At 46.0% G+C, this 21,929-nt stretch overlaps 1 protein-coding gene across 5 annotated transcripts in view; it reads left to right on the forward strand.

Annotated features, from left to right (window-relative positions):
* The window catches only part of LOC119439931 (rootletin-like), a 289,750-nt gene that overhangs the window by 174,222 nt on the left and 93,599 nt on the right, over positions 1-21,929 (forward strand). The gene's annotated exons all lie outside the window — the stretch shown is intronic.

Raw genomic sequence — 21,929 nt, forward strand, 5'->3', positions numbered from 1 at the left:
CTTATACGATGTGATTGATTCTGCGTCTAATCATAAGCGACTAAACGATTCCTTTGCATCCTTCGGTGCTTGGTGCGAAAAATGGAAAATGAATATTAATTTAAAAAAAACGTTGTTTTGACCTTCACAAAAAGAGCAGCGCCAGTAATTGCGACATATTCCTTGAATGGATCATCTTTAACCAGAGTTCGACAATATAAATACCTTGGCGTAACATTTACTCACAATGTCTCATGGTCTGCACACATTGATCAAACATGTTCTAAGGCATTAAAAAAACTTGGATATTTACGTAATACTATGCAGAAGGCTCCAAAGGATACTAAACTCTTAATGTATAAAACACTTGTCCGCCCCATTATCGATTATGGCGCCACAGTGTGGTCACCCCATAACCAAAACAACATAATCAAACTAGAAGCAGTTCAAAAGAAAGCCGTCCGCTTCATTTTTCGCCGGTATGACCGCTATTTTTCACCATCATCTGCCCTCCCTTCTCTGAACCTAACATTACTTTCTGTGCGTCGTGACGTGAAATCTTTAAAATTTTTGCACAACATAATTAACACGTTCTATCGTACTTCGAACACAGTTTGCTTATCTTTCGCCAAACCTTCTTCGTCACATAACTTCCACGAGCTGAATCTTTTCCCTTTCTATGCCCGTACAAATACTTTCAAGTACAGCTTCTTTCCCCGCACTATAGAAGTATGGAATTCCTTACCTAGCTGTCTTCGTTCACTCCCGATAAGCGAATTCGAAAGTGCTCTTTATGAAAAGCAGCGTGTGTAACTGCTTGAGTTACGTTTTATTTATGCTTTGTGTATGCATTTCAGTGTTTCGCTGCTTTCTGTATTGAAGAAAATAATTTTTCAGTGCTTTACGTGTTCTACTAATATTTGAATTTGCTAATGTTGTAAGATTCCTTGTTCAGTTTCACTTTTTTTTGTTCACCCCTGTATTAACCCACTCCTGCAATAGCCCTGTTATAGGGCTGCAGTATGTACAAATAAATAAATAAATAAATAAATAAATAACTAAATGTATGTAACTAGCACCATTTTATTAGTTCTTATATTCTTTACAGTAGGTGTTAATTCCTTAATTTTGTGCACTCACTTGTTTACAATGCCTTCGCTGTTCTTAATATGAGCAGTGTTCATTATAGTCAAACCTAAATATGATTAGGGTCCTTCTTTTTACAGTAAAACCTGATAATTTCCGATTTTTGCACCTCAACCAATATTTTAGAAAATTTGGTTAACCCTTTCAGAGGCCACTTTATCCTGTTGATTCAAAACTTACTTTCATCACGTTTCTTGCATCTTCAGCATCATAGAAACTCTACAGCTGCAGAAAAAATTAAGAATTTTCAATCTTTAGTGAGTTTTGTCAAGTTTACAGTATGTGAACTCCACGCGAAGACTCACCTCGGGAACATCAAATATGAGAACATCAACTATTTCGTGCATTGCAAAGCTTGAACAACACTTATCCAGTTGCTTGAAAATAAAACCTGGTACATGACATTGTGAAAAGCATTAAAAGAAGTGAACCCACTACATACAACATACTGACACCAAGCTAAAACACCCAAAAGTCTACCTTCCCATTTATTTTACTAAAATATTTTCCACATGTTATCAAAAATTGCACCACAATTCTAATCATAACTGTTTCAAGATCTATGCAACATATTTTAAATATCAGTACTTTCATCGGTGCTTTTGCTGTTGATGCACTGTCTTGGTGTACACACTTGTGTACACAGCGTCTGAAAGAGTTAAGCCAGATTTCACCCTGAAGTTTGCCCTTTCGTAAAGGATAATAAAAATGCGCATTTTACAAAACTAATGAATGCTGCCTACCTTTTTCGAGCAGGTGGTGAACATATATCTTATTATTAGTAGTATTAATATGTGAATATGGTGGTATAGACCTCATTTTCACTTAAGGCTCAGGTGAAAGCTTTTATGTATAAAAATATAAGGTACACAGTGTCTGCCAGCGTTAAGTGAACAAAATCTTTGTTCTTTTTTATAGCTGCATGCACATGAATATGACAAGGGGGTACTGCATTTCATATCCCGCACATCACATACATGTAAATGGCGATATATGCTTTAGGAAAGAAATTAACACAGTACTGACATTGTTCGGCATTGCAAGCAATAGCTGTGATGTTGAGAAGATGGTTACCCAACTATGTTGTGTTCAAGGAAAGATGGCTGATTTGTCAAGTTGGTATTCCATTAATTTTGTTGCAAGAGCGTATGCAGTCGGCTTCTGTTAATTTGACCAACCGACGAAATTGATAGACTTATCCAGTGGATCGAATAGACTAATACCTCTGTCACACGAGCACGCAAAAACTCTTTTACACAAGCGGTCTTTTACCAAGCTGAAAGACTTTTGAATGAAGAGGTGTTGCGCAGCAGACACGGCGCCGACGATCTCCTTTTAGTGTTTCCTTCTGGACACACTACCGAAAGCGTGGCACTAGCGTTCGAAACAATATCGGCCGAAAAAACTTATTTATCTCAAAATATAAAGCGAACACTTATTGTTTACAGGTTTTTCAATTAAATTTAACGTAAGAAACGTTAATATAATGATTTATTATAGTAGTTTAAAGAGCGTCATCACGTGACATCCCCAGCCCGTTCGACCTGCTTACGAGAGTACAGAAGAAAATGAGCATTACTGGGTTTACTACACCTTCTGCGAGACATAAAATTGTTTTTTATGATGAGCCTAGGCGACAGAAAATTCTGCATTTGATTATTTTGTTTAATATACGACAATTGCTTGTGCCCACTGGTTTCGAGGCTACTCCTTTTTGGCCGTAAAGGAGATCGGCGAACTCCTCTTCCAGAAAAGACCGCTTCTGAAAAAGAGATCGCTCCCTGTCGTGTGTCGGCGGGCGAAACATTTTTTCAGGAGAAGTCTTTTTGCTCAAAAGCCCGTGTGACAGGGGTATAAGTTGCAGAACAAATGCCAGAACACACCATCGGTTTATGCCTGAGTCGAACCCCCGCCTAATCATGCGCACACCCACTTTTTACGTGTCCAAAGTGGGAAAACTAACGTAGAACTGACCATAAAGCTCCTAAACAAAGTGTTAATCAAATGGATACCCAATTTAGTAGCAAGAAAAGTGGGCAAGGGTCTAATATGTGTTGCATAATGGTGGCCGGTTTCCTAAAGTAAGTTTCGTCATAGTTTTTAAAGTCAGCTTCCCCGCAATACATTCATGTTATGTGGTAAAGCATATTTATTTCAACATACTGCAGCCTCGAAGGGCTATCGCAGGAGTGGGGGAATACAATACGTAGAAAAGCATAACAAAGAGCACTGAACATCAGTGATTAATAATATACAATAAAAATTCATCGAGTGGTAACGATCTTGCGTAACCAGGCAGATCATTCCACAGTTCTATAGTGCGGACAAAAAAACTGTATTTAAACGCATCGGTACAATGGTGAAAAAGTGGTAATTTTCAACTCATGGTGATGTCTGGTGGTTGTAGGTCTAGCGGGTGTGATGTATTTGCTAAGTAGGGGGAATCGTGGGGAGTTAGAATATAAAGAAACTTCAAAGATTCGACGTGACGACGGGAAGAGAGACTGGTAAGTTGAAGACTGAGAAGATGGGAACTGGGTGAGAAATACCTATCAAAGCGACGATAAATGAAGCGTACAGCTTTCTTTTGGACAGATTCAATTTTCTTGATGTCAGATATTTTGTGCGGGTTCCATACGACAGAGCCATACTCCAGTATTGGACGAACCAGCGTTTTGTAACTGAGGAGTCGTGTGCTAAGTGGGGCTGAATGTAATGTGCGTTGCAAGTAGCCTAACCTTCTAAGCACACGGTTGCACTTGAGTTCGATGTGATGCGACCACGATCACTCCTGAGTGAATAGAAGACCTAGATATTTATACTGTGAAACATTTCCTAGAGGGCAGCCTTTAAACGAATAGCGAAATCGAGAAGGAAAAGAATGTTTGGTAAATGACATAGATACAGTTTTTTGGAAATTGATTTGCATCTGCCTAGTCTCACACCATGATTGAAATGATACAAATGAATCATTAAGGATAATGTGGAGTAAGGATAATGCGGATCATGAGGAGTTTTAACTGTATGGTATAAAACGCAATCATCTGCGTACATGCAGATTTTAACAGAAATAGTGCTTGGCAGATCATTTATGAAAATAAAAAACAGAAGCGGACCTAATATTGAACCTTGAGGTGCGCCAGACGTTACACTGCAAGTGGAGGATTGAGAAGACCCAAAGAGTGCGTACTGTGATCGATTGGATAAAAAAGAAGAAATCCAGTTAACTAATGCTTGGTTGTTAAGAATAACAGTGAGCTTTTTCAACAGTTTGGAGTGTGACGCAGTGTCAAAAGCTTTTGAAAAATCTATAAATATTGCATCAATTTGATTACCTGCATCAAGGGCCTGGATGATGTCATGGGTGAATTCACTGAGCTGGGTTGTGGTGCTAAATCCGCGCCGAAAACCGTGTTGAGCATCCGATAAAACATTATTGGACTCTAAAAATTCAATGATATGTTTGTAAATTATGTGTTCGAGTATTTTACAAGAATGAGATGTGGTAGAAATGGGTCTGTAGTTCAGCAAGGACTGCTTATTCCCGGATTTGAATAGTGCAAGAATTTTAGCCGATTTCCAGGCAAAAGGGACAACAGACGTCGAGAGACATTTCTGAAAAATAACAGTTAATTATCGACTAGTCCATAAAGAGTATCCAATGAGTAATGCATTATCTATATTGTCGGGACTACCTTTCTTTTTCGGATCAAGCTTCAAAATCAAATTCAGCACACCCTGGTTCGAAACAACAATGTCATCAATAGAACTATGCGTCGGCTCTATAAAAGGAGGAACAACGGAGTTATAAGGCGTAAAAACAGCTTTAAAGTAAATATTAAATGCGTTTGCAATCATAGCAGTATCACTTGTAACTGTGTTGTTTATTTCAAAAGTATCAGTGGCGGATTCCTTTTGCAGAACAGAGCTCCAAAATTTACGTGGATTATTTGTAAGCAAACTTGGAAGTGTTACCTGGAAGTAAAAATCCCGAGCAGCATTAGTTTTGCTTCGAAGTTCCTTCTTAAGAGCAATGAATTGTGCAGTAAGAACAGAATCACCAGTACGTTTAGAACGTCGCAAGCGTCCAAGTCGTCGCGATAGGTGCAAAATTTCCCGTGTGATCCAAAGCAGCTCTGAATTCGTCTTTTTTGTTTTTAATGGTACAAAACGCGTGATGCACAAGGTAACTAAATCACTAAAAAATGTAGTTATAGTATCGACATGGTCAAAAAGACTAATCGCTTCAAACTGGCTAAAGGAAGCGCTAAGTGCATCAATTATACCCACATCAGCATGGCTCATATCGCGGTAAGTAGAATAAATATATCGGGTTCTCGGAACAGGACAAGAAATGGATGCAAATACCGCTTTATGATCTGATATACCTTCAACAACAGAACATTCGTAACCATAATCGCAGACCATAGGGCTAAAAAAGACAAGATCTAAAATATCGCCGTGCCTCTTGTGGCGTCACTGACTATTTGCTTTAAGCCGGTAGTCAGTGAAAAGTTCAATGCTTCTCTGTACAGTAGGGAATCATGGCCTAACAGAGATAACGACGGCCAGTGTATATCGGGGACATTAAAATCACCCATGCATATTAGATTTGGTGAATGAGGTGCTACTTCTTGAATGAATGCATTAAAGGAAATCATAGGGTCTGCGATTGTTGAAAAACCAGCAAGCGGAGCCGAAGTAGAGAACGTCTTGTTTATTCGATGCTTGCGAAAAAATTAAGAAATGCGGGCGCCCGCTCATGTTCATGCTCGCTTCTGACTTCGTCGTCTTCTCGTCTTTTTCGGAGCATAATTTTCAACAGCTCCCGGCCGAACAATTTGCGTGTGCTTGCTTCTTTTCAAGACGGAGCTTGTCCAGCAGATTCTAGGTGATACAGCCTCTGTATCGGTCTCCGCAACGTGTTGCCACCAGAAGTGCGCACTTTGCATGAGCGAACTTTGCCGTCGCTGCCCGGAAATAATTCTGCCACTTGTCCCATCTTCAACAATTGTCTTGGCGAGTTTAATTCTTTTATCAGTACTATTGTAGCGGCAATGCGCGGAGGTTAGAAGAAGACAAAGAGATGGCGTGGAGCACGTGCTTGAACTGGGCGGTTGATCGTACCGGACTGGTTTTCGCCTTTGGCTGCTCCCTTCATGTGTTCTCATCTATCATCACCTGTAAATAAACCCATACCTTCGTAACACTATGTCTCCAAGCTTCACTGATTCTGAGTGTCTAGTTTCATTAATGTGAGCTGACCGAAGTTCTTGGAGGTACTCTCGTCGCCACCGGTTCCAGAGATTGTTTAAGACATGTTCTCTGTGTTTCCATCTTCGTTGAAGTAATTCACGTGATGACGGTGTCTCTTTTGATGCTGGGCTTGACAAGTCTGGAGGAAGCATAGTCAATCTTTGGCCTATGAGGAAATGACTTGGCGTAAGCGGCGTTCGTTCAGAGGCTTCTGCATACACAAATGTTATCGGTCGTGAATTTATCATCGCTTCAACTTCATAGAGCGTGGTGGAAAGTTCTTCATAGTTAAAGAAATTATTTCCCAGTGTTTTCTTCAATGTAGACTTCACAGATCTAATGAGTCGTTCCCAGAATCCTCCCCACCAGGGAGCTTGTTCGGTGATAAATTTCCAAACAATCCTGTGACTTCTGAAATACCATTGTACTTCGTGTGATTTCATTAATTAATAAGGTCGCTGGATCTCCCTTGAGGCCTTTCTAAATGTCTTGGTGTTGTCAGAATACTGTACTTTCCGGCATATAAGACGCGTTTTTCTTCTGAATTTTTCGTGGATGCATCTTATATAACGGTGCGACTTATATACAGTCAAAATCGGATTGGATGCGATAGCCCCGCCCCTTATCGAGCGGACATCAAATGACGCTCCACTGCACGTCGCCTTCTGCTGTGCACAGCAGTTGTTTTTTTTTGCTTCTTTTCTTTAGTCACACTGTTATTTTACTGTTTTAATTCTTGTTACTAGTTACCATGCACTAGCGCCCGCCCGTTCTAAACGGTGAAGCCGCATCAACATCAACATCAGCCACTTCATTGCTGTTGTTGCTGTGCACTTTTCGTGTGTCTTCGCAGCCTCGCTAAACATGGCGCCACGTGCGAAACAATGTCGGCGAAGTTACGACACGAGATTCAAGCTGCGTGCAGTTGAACTTGCAGTGGTGTGTGGAAACTGAGCAGCAGGGAGGGAATTCCAAGTCAGCGAGAAAATGATCCGGGTGTGGCGCAGAGCGTCCGATGTGCTCTGGACAATGAAATCAACGAAGAAAGCGAACCGCGGCATGAAGGCACGTTGGCCGGATCTCAAGCATCGTCTGCGTACGTGGGTATTGCAACAATGAGCCGAAGGCAGAGGGCTGTCGACAGTGCAGCTGCGTTTGAAGGCGAAGACCCTGGCAACCTGTTGCTGGGGTCTAATAGACCAATGCTGCTGGCTTCGAGGGTGGTCCATCGTGGTGGTTCCGCTTTATGCGGCGGAATAAGCTGGTCATGAGAGCTCGAACGTCAATGTGCCAGAAGCTGCCCGACGACTTTCAGGCACAGCTTGACAACTTCAGCTCATTCTTGAGGGAGGAAATTGAGAAGAATGTTGGCGCAAGCCACATCGTCAACATGGATGAAGTCCCGCTGACTTTTGATATTCCACTTGGGAGAAGCGTCGCCGAGAAAGGTGAAAAAACTGTTACGGGGTACGAGGACAACAGGCCATGAGAAGTCTCACTTCACCGTTGTTCTCACCTGTTGTGCAGATGGCACAAAGCTGCCTCCCATGCTGATTTTTAAACGAAAAACGTTGCCAAAGGACTCTTTTCCTCCCGCTGTGGTGGTTCAGGCGAATACAAAGGGATGGATGGACCAAGAAATTATGGGTGTGTGGCTTGACCGTTGTTTTTCACGTCGACCCGATGGATTCTTTCACGGGACGCCAGGAATGCTAGTGATGGACAGTAAGCGGGCGCATATCACCGATATCATCAAGAAAAAGATAAGTTCGAAGAACTGCACCCCAGTCATCATACCTGGCGGCATGACGAAGATGCTTCAGCCACTCGACATTTCTGTGAACCGCAGTTTTAAAGCGGTTCTGCGACGTTTGTGGGAGACCTGGATGTCGGAGGGGGAGCATAGCTTCACAAAACAGGGCGCATGCGGCGCGCGGACTATGGAGAAGTGGCCAAATGGGTTAGTGAGGCATGGAACTCAGTTTCTGAGAAAACCATTGTTTCAGGGTTTCAAAAGGCTGGGTTAATCCCGTTCACGGCTGATTGCGATGTTGAGTTGGATACTAGCGAGTCAGAAGACGACAGTGATGTGCCAGCCGAACTGCAACCAGAAGTAGCTGCATTGTTTGTCAGCGACTCGGAGGAGGACGACTTCGATGGCTTTGACTGAACGCCGTGATGTAAGCCATCATTTGCACTGTTCATGCTATCAGAATAAAATACTTTTGTAAAGTATTGTCTAGACATTGGAAGGCGCTCGCACGCGTGTCAGCGCTGCCTACCGCGGTATACGTGGAGAGGCGGCGACCGCTGCAAGCGTGTATTTTTCGTCACACTTTCTCGCGACCTGATCCTCAACAAGTTTTTAAATCGCTTACCGAACGAACAGCTGCGTAAGTCTTATACACCGGTGCGACTTATATACGTTTTCTTTTTTTCAAAAAATGGCCGTTTTGAGGGGGGTGCGACTTATACAAAGGTGCGACTTATAGCCCGGAAAATACGTATACAATCTTACAAATTCCTTGTCGTGCCACAAATCGTTTAAATGCTAGCAGGAATTTGTCGTAAGTAAGACTAGTGACAAGCTCCAGATGAACCGCTCTGACGACTGCACACGTGAAGATGAGTATATAATACCCCTGTCACACGAGCACTCGAAAGTCTTTTGAGCAAAAAGACTTCTCTCGAAAAAGAGTTTCACCCGCAGACACACAACAGGGAGCAATCTCTTTTTCAGAAGTGGTCTTTTCTGGAAGAGGAGTTCGCCGATCTCCTTTACAGCCGAAAAGGAGTAGCCTCGAAACCAGTGGGCACTAGCAATTATCGTATATTAAACAAAATAATCGAATGCGTAATTTTCTGTCGCCTAGGCTCATCATGAAAAATAATTTTATGTCTCGCAGAAGATGTAGTAAACCCAGTAATGCTCATTTTCTTCTGTACTCTCGAAAGCAGGTCGAACGGGCTGGGGATGTCACGTGATGACGCTCTTTAAACTACTATAACAAATCTTTATATTAACGTTTCTTATGTTAAATTTAATTGAAAAACGTGGAAACAATAAGTTCTCGCTTTGTATTTTGAGATAAATAAGTTTTTTTGGCCGATAGTGTTTCGAACACTAGCGCCACGCTTTCGGTGGTGTGTCCAGAAGGAAACACTAAAAGGAGATCGTCGGCGCCGTGTGTCTGCTGCGCAACACCTCTTCATTCAAAAGTCTTTCAGCTTGGTAAAAGACCGCGTGTGTAAAAGAGTGTTTGCGTGCTCGTGTGATAGAGGTACAGTAAAAGCTCGATGATACTGTTACAGAGCGACGAAGAAGACGTTTGGTCATGACTTGAAGAAGACGACGCTCTGGACTTCGCGAGCTATGATCTTGTCAGCCGCTGCCATACTTGTAAATACAGTGTAAATATATTTCTTGCTTCTTTTCCCCGTAACATTTTTGGTGGAGGTGCGGGCTCAAGGACAAGACGGATTTACGCAGCGGGCGCTCCTTGGCTGCATCTACCATGCCAGCTCAAGGCGAGGATGCTTCGGGCTCGTCGGCCCCCATGCCAACCGTCATTCTGGCACAACCGCGTGACCCCGGCTCCTTTTCCGGCACTGACAACACGGATGTTGAAGATTGGCTTCAACTTTATGAGCGGGTGAGCAAGAGCAACCACTGGAACCAGACCGCCATGCTGGCTAATTTGATATTCTATCTCGCGGGGACGGCACGCGTCTGGTTTCAGACCCACGAGGAAGAACTTACCACCTGGGACATTTGTAAACAGAAGCTCACGGATTTGTTTGGCAGGCCTGTTGGACGTCAGCGCGCCGCTCAAAAAGACCTCGCTTCGCGTGTCCAGACGTGCACCGAGTCCTACCTCACATACATTCAAGACGTGCTCGCTCTGTGCCGCAAGGTGGATCCGAGGATGTCCGAAACTGATAAAGTGGCACATGTCATTAAGGGCATAGCAGATGATGCCTTTCACCTCCTTGTGTTTAAGGATTGTTCTACTGTACAAGCCATCCTTACCGAATGCCGGCGATTTGAAGAGGCCAAGAGCCGTCGCATTGCCCACCCATTTCCCGGCCTCCCCAACACGGCTGCTACATCCACCTGCGAAGACCTCCGCAGTCTGCCTACGCCCAATCGCTCTGATGACATCGTCCACATCATCCGGCGTGAAATCGAAGCCGCATCTCCTATGCCAACCCCAACCCTTGGCTCCGACAATTGCCCAGCCACCGTTTCCCTGATCCAGACCGTCGTACGCCAGGAATTGGCCAACGTTGGCTTGACCAACGTCTGCTCCATTAATCGGCCTGACTACGTTTCGTCCACCTCTGCCATGCGCCCTCGAAACGTGAATGCCCCTCCGCGGTATCGCAACCCGGCTGACTGGTGCACTCCAGACGACAGGCCAATATGCTTCACTTGTGGCCGTATCGGTCATATTTCACGTCACTGCCGCTCTTCATGGAATTTGACCCCTTGGCTATATCTCCCATCCGACCGTCCTCCTCGTGCTACTTCTCGCTTCCCACCGCACACGCAACCAGTAACTCCTGGCAACACTTCTCGGCCCACCCGTTCTAGCCGCTCTCCTTCGCCACATCGCCGCTTCTCCCGCTCGCCCCCATCGCGTCGGTCACCGTCCCCAAGCTCCTTCCGGCGCACGCTTTCGGAAAACTAACGGGTGCAGCACCTAGAGGTGATGCTGCTATACCGACCCGACGCCAAAATCCTCTTCTGACCCTGCCCACACATCGGAACCTCATCAAAGTGAACGTGGATGGTGTACCTGTTACGGCTCTGATTGACACTGGCGCGCATGTGTCTGTGATGAGTGCTCAGCTTCGCCATCGTCTCAAGAAAGTCCTCACTCCTGCCCTGTCGCCTGTGCTCCGAGTCGCCGACGGGGGAACGCCGGCCGTTATTGGCATGTGTCCAGCTCGTGTGAGTGTCGCCGATCATCATACTTCTGTTTTATTCTATGTCCTCGAACACTGCCCTCACGACCTAATCCTGGGACTTGACTTTCTCTCAGCCCATTCCGCCTTGATAGACTGTTCTGCTGGTGTTGTGCAACTCGCTCTACCTGTTGCTATTGATCCCCCCGATAGTGCTCCGATCCGGCTATGTTCCACAGAGCATATTCGCCTCCCTCACCTTGCCGTTTCCTACATAGGTGTTTCACCCGTTCCGCCCGTTCCAGACGGTGACTACATCGTAACCCCTAAAGGCTGTTTCACATGGTGCGATTTTGCACTGCGATTTTCGCAGCTGCGATTTTCGCAGATGCGAAATTCGCAACGGCCATTTCACATGGTGCGATGTCACCAATGCGATTATGCGACGCCCAGGGTTGCTTGCTGCCAGATTTTGTCGCACATGCCGCATAAATTCGTTTAATGTAATGAAAAAGACGTGCGCGTTATAATATAATTGACCTCTCTTTATTAGGACCAAATAATACGTGCTTTTTGTAATTTAAAAGCGCTTCAAAGTTTAGTTTGTTTTGGAGTGCGCAACAGCGGTTTGTGAAGTTCAATACGAGGAGAAATGGCGGACGTAAACAGCTGTTCGCAGGTGGTCGTTCAGCGTTGTGTGCTGTCTCTGTGTGTGTTTTATGCCTGTGTCTTTCTACCTGCGGTTAAACAAATTACAAGAGGACCTATCAACAAGCCCTTATAGCTGTTGTCATCGCATATGCAATATTCGGGATTCGGCGGAGTCGTCATGTCAACGCAGAGACCCTCGCGCTACCCGTGATTAACGTCAGCTTCTGAAAAACGGATGTGTGTGTATTGCTCGTGATTGCGAATTAGTGGTTCCTGCTCCTAGCAATATTCTTGCACCAAACTTAGCAGCAAGCACCAACCCAAAAGCTCACGTCTGCCCCTGAACAAAGCCGCAAATGATCTGTGTGTAATTACTGAACGTGCAATTGAATTTGTGTTGTGAACGTTTATCTTAGCGCCAGCCTGGCTCGTCCGTCTCGGCGCCTGTGCTGAAATTATTCATACAAGTGCTCTCTGAATATTTCGAAAGGCGTAAAAGCCGACACCACATTTATTTTTAGGAGCTGCAGTCACTTCTGTACGTAGTATCGTATCATTCTGGCAGACATGGGCGTCGTTTATTTTCTCGTCCTGTTTCTTGCGCTGTTAGCGTGCTGTGAATCTGTATCAAGAAGCTTAAGTTATATGCTGCAGTACTTAGCGCAGCCGCGTAGCCACACGGCTAACATTAAAATACCTTGTTAGGAGTACGTTTGTTTGTTTAATAACAAAATCGAACGCTAAAATTTTGTATTCATGGTGGCAAGTGTAAGGTATGAAGCTATCGAAACTATCCGCTAATGGAATGCGTGTGCTTCTACCTGCTTCAGCACGTTATCCTTAAAGTGAGGCTGAATACCCCTGATAACCAAAAACATATGCAACTGGAGCAGGTGCTATGATTCCTCTCCTGGAAATGAAAGCCAGCATCCCAGTCTGTTAAGCTAGTCATGTACTTAACCTATATTAGACCAATGTTACAGTATGCTAACTGGAGCCATTTAAAACTGGGTTATTTCACCAAAATAAGAAAGTGCAAGGAAAGTTTCAAGGTACAGTCTAATCTGGTATTCCCGAACCTATTGTATTAGCAAAACTTTATGCCTCCCTGAATTGCCTGCATTAACCCAATGCTGAAAACAGGGGAAGCTGATTCCCTTTCTTGCTGTTGAAAAGCTGCTAGAATCTCAATAACAGACCACTTATGTTCTGAGAGAAAGTGAGGGGCACTGACAATATCTCTAATCTTTTGTATGAGCCTTCACCTTGAACGAAAATGGAATAAAAATATTTACCTTTGCAAGCCTCAGAATCCAAACATTCTCAAAATTTTGAGGAGCCACATGAAATTTTTGAGATACAGACAATAAAAAGGGTGCCTAAGTACAAGTGCACACTGAACACACTTGAGTGGTTGAGTGGCCAGCTGCGAATGCAAAAGCATCCATAGCTGCTACCTCGAGGTAACTGCTAGGTTGCACGTGTGTTTCTCCTATAGCCCATGTACCTGGCAAGCGGAATGGTTATACGTAGTCCTGGGCTTTTTCTTTTTTTCAATAGGTGGTGGCTAGCTGATTCCATCTGTTTATGTATTTATCATTTGTGTGCATCTTATGTGCATGTGTTTGTGTCATGTTCTGATTGTTATACGTGCAGTGATGCAAGCATCTTTTTTTTAATATATTGCACTACAGTCATTTATTAAACTTTGTGTTGAAATGTACAAAATGTGGCCACCCAGTAATGGTTAGGACAGACAGCAGGATTGGCAAAAAATATGATGCAGATCCAATGCACTTGCTTGAATCGACATGAGGCGAAGCTTTCACGCAACGGTCAGTTGAACTCTAGAAAACTAACTGCAGTGTTTACAGTTGTCCTTATTTCACCCGATGCAACACGTACTCATAGACAATGTTTGCTTATTCACCGCACAGGTCACACAATGTAATGTATACATAGCACGGTGAACTCACTCAAACGTCGGCTCACTAAGACTTCGAACTAACCGTGAGTCTGAGTTCGTTTCAGCCTGACTGAGTAGAATTTTGGTGAATACGAGTAAGAGCAAGCTCAGTTGAGTAAACTTTTAGTGAATATTGTCATGTGGTAGTCGGGGAAAGCTGATCCAAGTATAATTTTAGTGAATATGAGTCAAAGCAAGCTCGGCAAGTAGATTTTTGGTGAATATGACTCAGTGCAAGCTCACCTGAGTAGAATTTTGATGAATATAAGTCGGAGCAAGCTTGGCTAAGTAGATATTTGGTGAATATGACTCGGTGCAAGCTTGCCTGAGTAGAATCTTTGTGAATATTAGTCAGATCAAGCTCGGCCAAGTACAATTTTGGTGAATATGAGTCAGAGCAAGCTCGGATAAGTAGAATTTTGGTGAATATGACTGAGCAAGCTCGATTGAGTAATGATGGGATATGGTTATACGAGTTTATGCAGTAATACATGTAAGTGCAGACTCATTAGCAACATTGCCTCCATCTTGATGGGCTATACCTACGCCTCATGATGAGTCTGCACACTTTATGAGCTGTGGACATGCAAGACCCACCCACACTTGAAAAGATACTATCATTCATACGAAGGAATGCAACCAGCTGACTTCAGTGCACAATTTTGATCTGCTTTTGTTTAATGAGTTATCTACTGCTTATAAAAACAAGGTGTTCGCCTGCTTTTCGCATTATTGCATGTGTTTTACAGGAAGTAGAGACAGAGAAGCAAGAAAAGGCAAGGATGTTTATGGCTATGTAGTTTCTTAGAGTACTGCAATATGTTACAACCAGCATAAACAAAAGTAATTCGATGCACTGAAGTAAGCGAAATGTGCAATTACCTTTTAATGTGAGGGTTAATACAGATGCAGTAAGGATACAAAGTCTGCAACACACTGAAGGTTTATTGGTTTTTTTATTCAGGAGAAAAATGATGCATCAGAAAAATGAGAAAAAGAAACTGTTTAAATATTGCTTCGAAAATAAATTGGCAATACTGCTTATTCCCAGTCAAAGTGTGAAATATGCTATTGTAGAACATTCATTACGATATCCAGTTTGCACGTTCGCTTTGCGTCTCGCAGCGGTAGTAACAGAACCTTGAAATGAGATAATTCATTGGGGAAAATGCGCATGAAAGCCCTAACCAACCGACTGCAACTAAATGGTCGCGCGTATAGCGTGACCTATTGACCACAGCATTTGTCCGTAGTTGCATATTCTTTAAATTGTTCCGTCCGTAAAAGCATACGGCGATAAAACTGTGGCGTTTTCGTATATCGCGAGTTGTCTCCAGAACCAGAAAATTGGGACGACATCCGAAGGCCATGCCTTCCCGTGAGGGACACCTCGTAGTATTTACACACTCGCAGCGCGTGTGAATAACGGAAAATCACGCAAAAGTACGTACTATCAGCACCCGAAGCCAACCTAAAAAACAGCGTCGCCAGATTAGCAACGTAGCGTGTCAACAAACTCGTAGAAATAACAGAACCGAATCTGACCTATGAGTTTTTATCTGCACTGTTCGCGTGTCGGTGCTGATGTTACGTACCGATTGCGTAATCCAAGGCTTCACTCAATTAGTTGCACTGTTCGAGGCTCGTTGATCCAATATTTATAGACAAAAAAGTATCTATAAACGTTGCGTTGAGCGACCGCCGCCATTTTCCAAAACAGACCGCGAAATACCTCTCGGCGCAATTTCGACGGAAAAATCGCAGCGATTGCTGCGACGTTGCGACGCTGCGACCAACCGGTTGGTCGCAGCCGAAAATCGCAGAAACGGCCCTGCGACTGCGATTTTCGTCGCATGCGACGGAAATCGCACTTCCGGTGCGATAATCGCAGTGCAAAATCGCACCATGTGAAACGGCCTTAATCCGGATGTCCTGCTCTCGCATAACGTCGCATTTCCTCACACCGTCATTACCATTACGGAGAACACGTCCTGTCTTCCGCTAGTGAACTTTGGACTTTGTGCACAAGTTCTCCCGCGCGGCATATCACTTGCGCAAATCACGCCGGCCCGAGACTACCACATTTCGAGTTTAACTGCTGACGGCTCCTCGTGTGCACCTCTTGCTGTGCCTCCTGCCCCTTCAGACTTGAATGCCCTAACGAAAATGATTGCGCCCGACCTTCCGCCCCAGTGTGCCAATGAACTATGTTGCCTCCTTGCCTCGTACTGGGACTTATTCGACCTTGGAGACCGTCCTCTCGGGCAAACATCTGTTGTCAAACATAGCATTAACACCGGGGATGCGAGTCCAATCCATCGGCGACCCTACCGCGTCTCTCCTACTGAGCGAGACATCATCCAACACGAAGTTGATAAGATGCTTTCTCGTAACATCATTGAACCTTCTTGCAGCCCATGGGCATCCCCTGTGGTACTAGTTAAGAAAAAGGACAACAGTTGGCGATTTTGCGTAGATTATCGGCACCTAAACAAGGTAACCAAGAAGGACGTCTATCCGCTACCACGCATTGACGATGCCCTGGATTGCCTCCATGGAGCACAATATTTTTCGTCCATAGACCTTCGCTCCGGGTACTGGCAAATTGCCGTCGATGACATGGACCGTGAGAAAACAGCTTTTATTACTCCCGACGGCCTTTATCAGTTCAAAGTGATGCCTTTCGGGTTATGTAATGCCCCGGCCACATTTGAACGAATGATGGACGCCCTCCTACACGGCTTCAAGTGGTCCATCTGCCTCTGTTACTTGGACGATGTGATCGTTTTTTCCCCGACTTTTGCGACGCACCTCGAACGCCTATCGCCGGTCCTATCTGTTTTTCGTCGGGCGGGGTTACAACTCAATTCGTCCAAATGCCACTTCGGTCGTCGTGAAATTTCTGTGCTCGGACATCTCGTCGATTCCTCTGGTGTACGTCCTGATCAAGATAAAATCCGGGCAGTGAAAGAATTTCCCGTGCCAACGTGCTCCAAGGACGTTCGCAGCTTCTTGGGCCTCTGCTCCTACTTTCGTCGGTTTGTCCGCAATTTTGCGGACGTTGCACGCCCTCTTACTGAGCTCCTCAAGAAAGACGCTGCCTTCATTTGGGGCCGTGAGCAAGCTGCTGCTTTCACTGAGCTGATCTGGCTGCTTACTTCCCCTCCCATTCTCGCTCACTTTGATGCATCAGCTCCAACAGAAGTCCGTACTGATGCCAGCGGCCACGGTATTGGAGCTATCCTGGCCCAGAAACAACAAGGACAAAAACGTGTTATTGCTTACGCCAGCGGTCTTCTTTCCCCTGCTGAGCGCAAATATTCTATCACTGAGGGCGAGTGTCTGGCTCTCGTTTGGGCAGTGGGAAAATTCCGCCCCTATTTGTACGGCCGGCAATTCACAGTCATCACTGACCACCACGCTCTGTGTTGGCTTTCTTCCCTGAAAGATCCTTCTGGGCGCCTTGGCCGCTGGGCTCTGCGCCTTGAAGAATATAACTACTCAGTTGTATACAAGACCGGCCGGTTACACCAAGATGCGGACTGCTTGTCGCGCCATCCTGTCGACCCACCTGACGTTTCTATGGCCGAAATTCCTGTCACCGTTCTCTCTCTGAGTGCTTTTGACAATATCGGAGCGGAACAACGGCGGGACGGCTTCTTAAAAGACCTTATTCACCGGCTGACTTCAACGACGCCCGATCCTTCCCTTCGAATGTTTGAACTCCACGATGGCATATTGTACCGTTGTAACATGCGCCCTGACGGCCTTGACCGACTCGTAGTTGTCCCTTCGCATCTGCGCCGGACTGTTCTCGCCCAGCTTCATGATGTGCCGACTTCCGGTCACCTTGGCGTGTCACGGACTTACGACCGCGTTCGTCGGCGCTTTTTTTGGCCTGGTCTTTACCGTGACGTCTGCCGTTACATCGCTGCGTGTGACCTTTGTCAACGACAGAAAAAGCCGACCACACTCCCTGCTGGCCGCCTTCAACCACTTGACGTGCCATCAGAACCATTCTTTCGTGTAGGCATTGATCTTTTAGGCCCCTTTCCTACGTCTGTTTCGGGAAATAAGTGGATTGCTGTCGCAACAGACTACGCCACTCGATACGCAATCACACGGGCTCTTCCGACAAGCTGTGCAACCGATGTCGCCGATTTCCTGCTAGAAAACGTCATCCTTCACCACGGTGTCCCTCGACAGCTCCTTACCGACCGAGGCCGCTGCTTTCTTTCTAAAGTTGTTAATGACATTCTACACTCGTGCGCGACTAAACACAAACTTGCTACTGCTTACCATCCACAAACGAATGGTCTCACCGAGCGTCTCAACCGGACCCTTACTGACATGCTGTCCATGTATGTCTCCGCTGACCATCGCGACTGGGACGTTGCATTACCATTCGTTACCTTTGCCTATGATTCTTCTCGCCACGATACCGCAGGCTTCTCTCCATTCTTCCTCTTGTTCGGCCGCGACCCTACGCTACCTTTCGACACCCTTCTGCCTGATAGCCTGCATTTCACATCAGAGTACGCCCGGGACGCCATACTCCAGGCACAAGAGGCACGCCATATTGCCCGACGTCGACTTGCGGACTCGCAGGAAAATCAGCGGCGCTTATATGACACCCGCCATCGTGACGCCCACTACACGCCGGGCGCCCTGGTTCTGCTTTGGTCTCCGTCGCGACGCGTTGGCCTCTCGGAGAAGTTGCTTTCACGCTACTCTGGCCCTTACCGCGTCTTGCGTCAAGTAACCGACGTCACCTACGAAATCGCCCCTCTTGACCCCACCGTGGCTCAGCCTCGTTCCGATGTAGTCCACGTGGCGCGTCTTAAGCCGTATCATTCGACCGCCTCCTAACCAGCACCGGGTCGGTGGTTCAGCCGCCGGGGGTCATGTTACAGAGCGACGAAGAAGACGTTTGGTCATGACTTGAAGAAGACGACGCTCTGGACTTCGCGAGCTATGATCTTGTCAGCCGCTGCCATACTTGTAAATACAGTGTAAATATATTTCTTGCTTCTTTTCCCCGTAACAATACGATCACGGCTAATACGAATTTCCGGATGATACAAATTTTTCTCTGCTCCCGGCCGAGCCCCATTACTTTGCAACGTGCTAGAGAACGGTTGTTACGAATCGATTTTCAGCCTGCGTCGGTTGATACGAATAAACGCCGCCCCACCGACGGCCGCGAAAGAGAACAGCGCGCAGTCACGCGCTTTCTCTCCTTCTCTTTTGGTGCGGAGGTGCGGCGCCGGACAGCGCGGACTCCGCGACTGGGCGCGAAGAGTTTGAAGCGGTGGCGCTTCAAGAAATAGATGCTTTTTACGTACATGTGAGTGAGTTCACCTCTGACTCTTTAATTTAGCTACAGTCGAATCTCGTTAATTCGAACACGCTTACTTCGAACATACCGCGTACCGACAATGCTCTTAGCAGCGCGCCAAATAACGCGGCGGCGCCTCCGACCGGCATTGCTCCGACACCGCCATAGAGCAAAAGCTCAGGAGAGACCCCTCAATGCCGCGCGCGAAAGAACGGGGGGGGGGGGGGGGGGAAAGAACCCGAACACGCGGCGGAAATTTCCCCCTCTCTCAAATTGCAAGGTCGCCGTTTCTGCATCGCGCCGGAACAAGCGTGTACGTGCCGACTAGAGTGTTCTAGACAACCGTATTCTAGCACACACTAGTGCCGACGTCTCAGCCAAGCGGATAAAATGGCAGTGAACCCTTCTCCTCTATTTTCTAGTCACATGTTGACCTTGCACGCTGCGGCAGCAGCGCAGAGGGAAGCAGCGGCGGAGGCACAGTCGGGCCAACAAAACTGCCACGCCCGCAAACGCTCGCTTCCCAATAACGGCAGAAAACGAAACTTCAGGGGGCGGCTAAAATAAGCTGGCGCCAGCACGGCGGCGGGCGCGCACGGAGATGTGTGCACGGAGTCGAAGGTGAGAGAGCTACGAGGGAGTTGAGAGGGAGGGCGAGGGGAGCCACCGAAGCGGCGGTGTTGACGCAGCCATATCCGCTTCCCTGCCGCCCTCCTCCCTCACCTTCGACGGTCTCCGCGCGCACCCGTGTGCCGGCGCCGCCCGCTAGCTCCCTGAAGCTTCGTTTTCTGTCGTTATCGGGAAGGGACCGTTAGCCGGCGTAGGCAGTTTCGTGGCCCGCGCTTGCTATCCGCTTGCGCGCCGCGATATTTCACGACTCGCACCGTTCGTGCATTGTGCTATGGTGCACGAATACTTAAAAAATACGTCCTTTTAATTGGAACAAATTTTCGGGCCCCTTCGAGTTCGAATTATCGAGATTCGACGTAGTTTTAATTGTGTTTCGATGATACGAATTTCGGCTAATACGAATATTTTTCGTGACCCCGTGAGATTCGTATCATCGAGCTTTTACTGTATAACACTTCTTCATTGGTCGTCCGTTATCTTTGTGTAGAAGCAGTCCGGCAAAATCGATATCACTGACTTCGAAAGGTGGAGAGGGCTGAACACGTTCAGCTGTCAGAGGCGCGAAGGGCTCCGAGTATTGCTTGCAGGAATATCGCCGGCAGACTGTGCATTCGTGAATGACTTTCTTTACTACCTGTCTGGACCTCAGTATCCAGAAGTTTTCTCTCAGTTCAGTTAAAAGAAAACTGAGGCCAGCGTGTAAAAGTAATTGGTGTTCCTTCTTGACCAATAACTTTGCGATGTGTCTGAAGCAGGAAGCAGAATTGGGTGCTTGGAACTTCCCCGAAGGTTGCTGAACTGAAGGCGACCTCCCAAGCGAAGAAGCCCTAATTCATCGTGATATGGTCTGAACCGCTGGAGTGTAATGTCCATTCTGCTGACATCCGGTCCAAATACTTTATCTTGCGTTCAACATATCCAATAAATTTCAGCCTCTTGTACTTCAGTTGCGTCTAAAGGTCCCTTCTTTCTGGCGTCTGTGTACCTGCAATTTTTAGTAAATTGTTGTATCCATGCAGTTGTACGCAACAGTCGGTTATAAGAGCTGTAGTCGTTGATGTTTACAAACGTAAGCACTGGTCAAGCTGCTGCTTTCAAACATGTAGTTTCCTCTTCTAGGCCGACTGTATCCTGAACTGCTGCGGCTGTACAGGTAGTTTCTTCTATTTCGACTATATCCTCGGTGTAGCAAGGCTCGTCGAAAGTCGTCTCAGTGTAGAGAAAGTTTGGTCCTTTCCACCAAATCGAACTTTGCAAGAGTTGCTCCGCAGTGGTTCCTCTAGACAGTAAATTGGCTGGATTTTGATCACCCGAACAATGTCTCCACATGTTCAAATCGGTTAAGGAGAGTATCTGTGCAACTCGATTAGCTACGAACTGTTCCCAGCGTTTCGTTGAACGGCGTAGCCAATGAATCACGATCATAGAATATGTCCACATAACTGTTTCCATGTCCTCTATGTTTAGGGCACGTTTCAATGTTGCTGCAACGTCGAGCTGCAACGAGGGCTCCCATCAGTTCTAATCGTGGCACAGTTATCTTTTGTACTCTCGACTTGGCTAGCAGAAGCTGAACTGTTGTCTCCCTTGAAGTCTCGTATCTGAAGGTAAAGCACGGTGCCGTACGCAACTGGGCTAGCGTCACTAAAGGTGTGGATGGTAACCTGCACATTCTTGTCCAGGAGGGATTGACCAAAATGTCTCTTAACTTCCAGCTGATTAACAGTTCTGAGGCCTTTAGTCCACGCTCTCCACTCTATAAGAAGGCACTCGGGAAGTGGCGCATCCCAGGTGTATTTCTCTAACCACAGCCTTTGTATAAATAACTTGACTACCAGCACGAAAGGCGCTAAGAATCCAAAAGGATCGTACATGAGTGAGGTGAAGCTTAAGATCCATCTCTTCGTAACCTTTTGTTCGCTCAATGATTCAAGCATCTTCGTTAGTGATGGCTTTAAGATGTCTTTGTCGGTACCCCAAACGAGACCAAGAATCTTCTTTTCGTTTTCTACATCGAACGGTACCTTTACGTCTCTACTGTTGTAAAAGTTTCGT

The sequence above is a fragment of the Dermacentor silvarum genome, chromosome 2, assembly GCF_013339745.2.
Source record: "Dermacentor silvarum isolate Dsil-2018 chromosome 2, BIME_Dsil_1.4, whole genome shotgun sequence".
Taxonomy (NCBI): Eukaryota; Metazoa; Arthropoda; class Arachnida; order Ixodida; family Ixodidae; genus Dermacentor; species Dermacentor silvarum.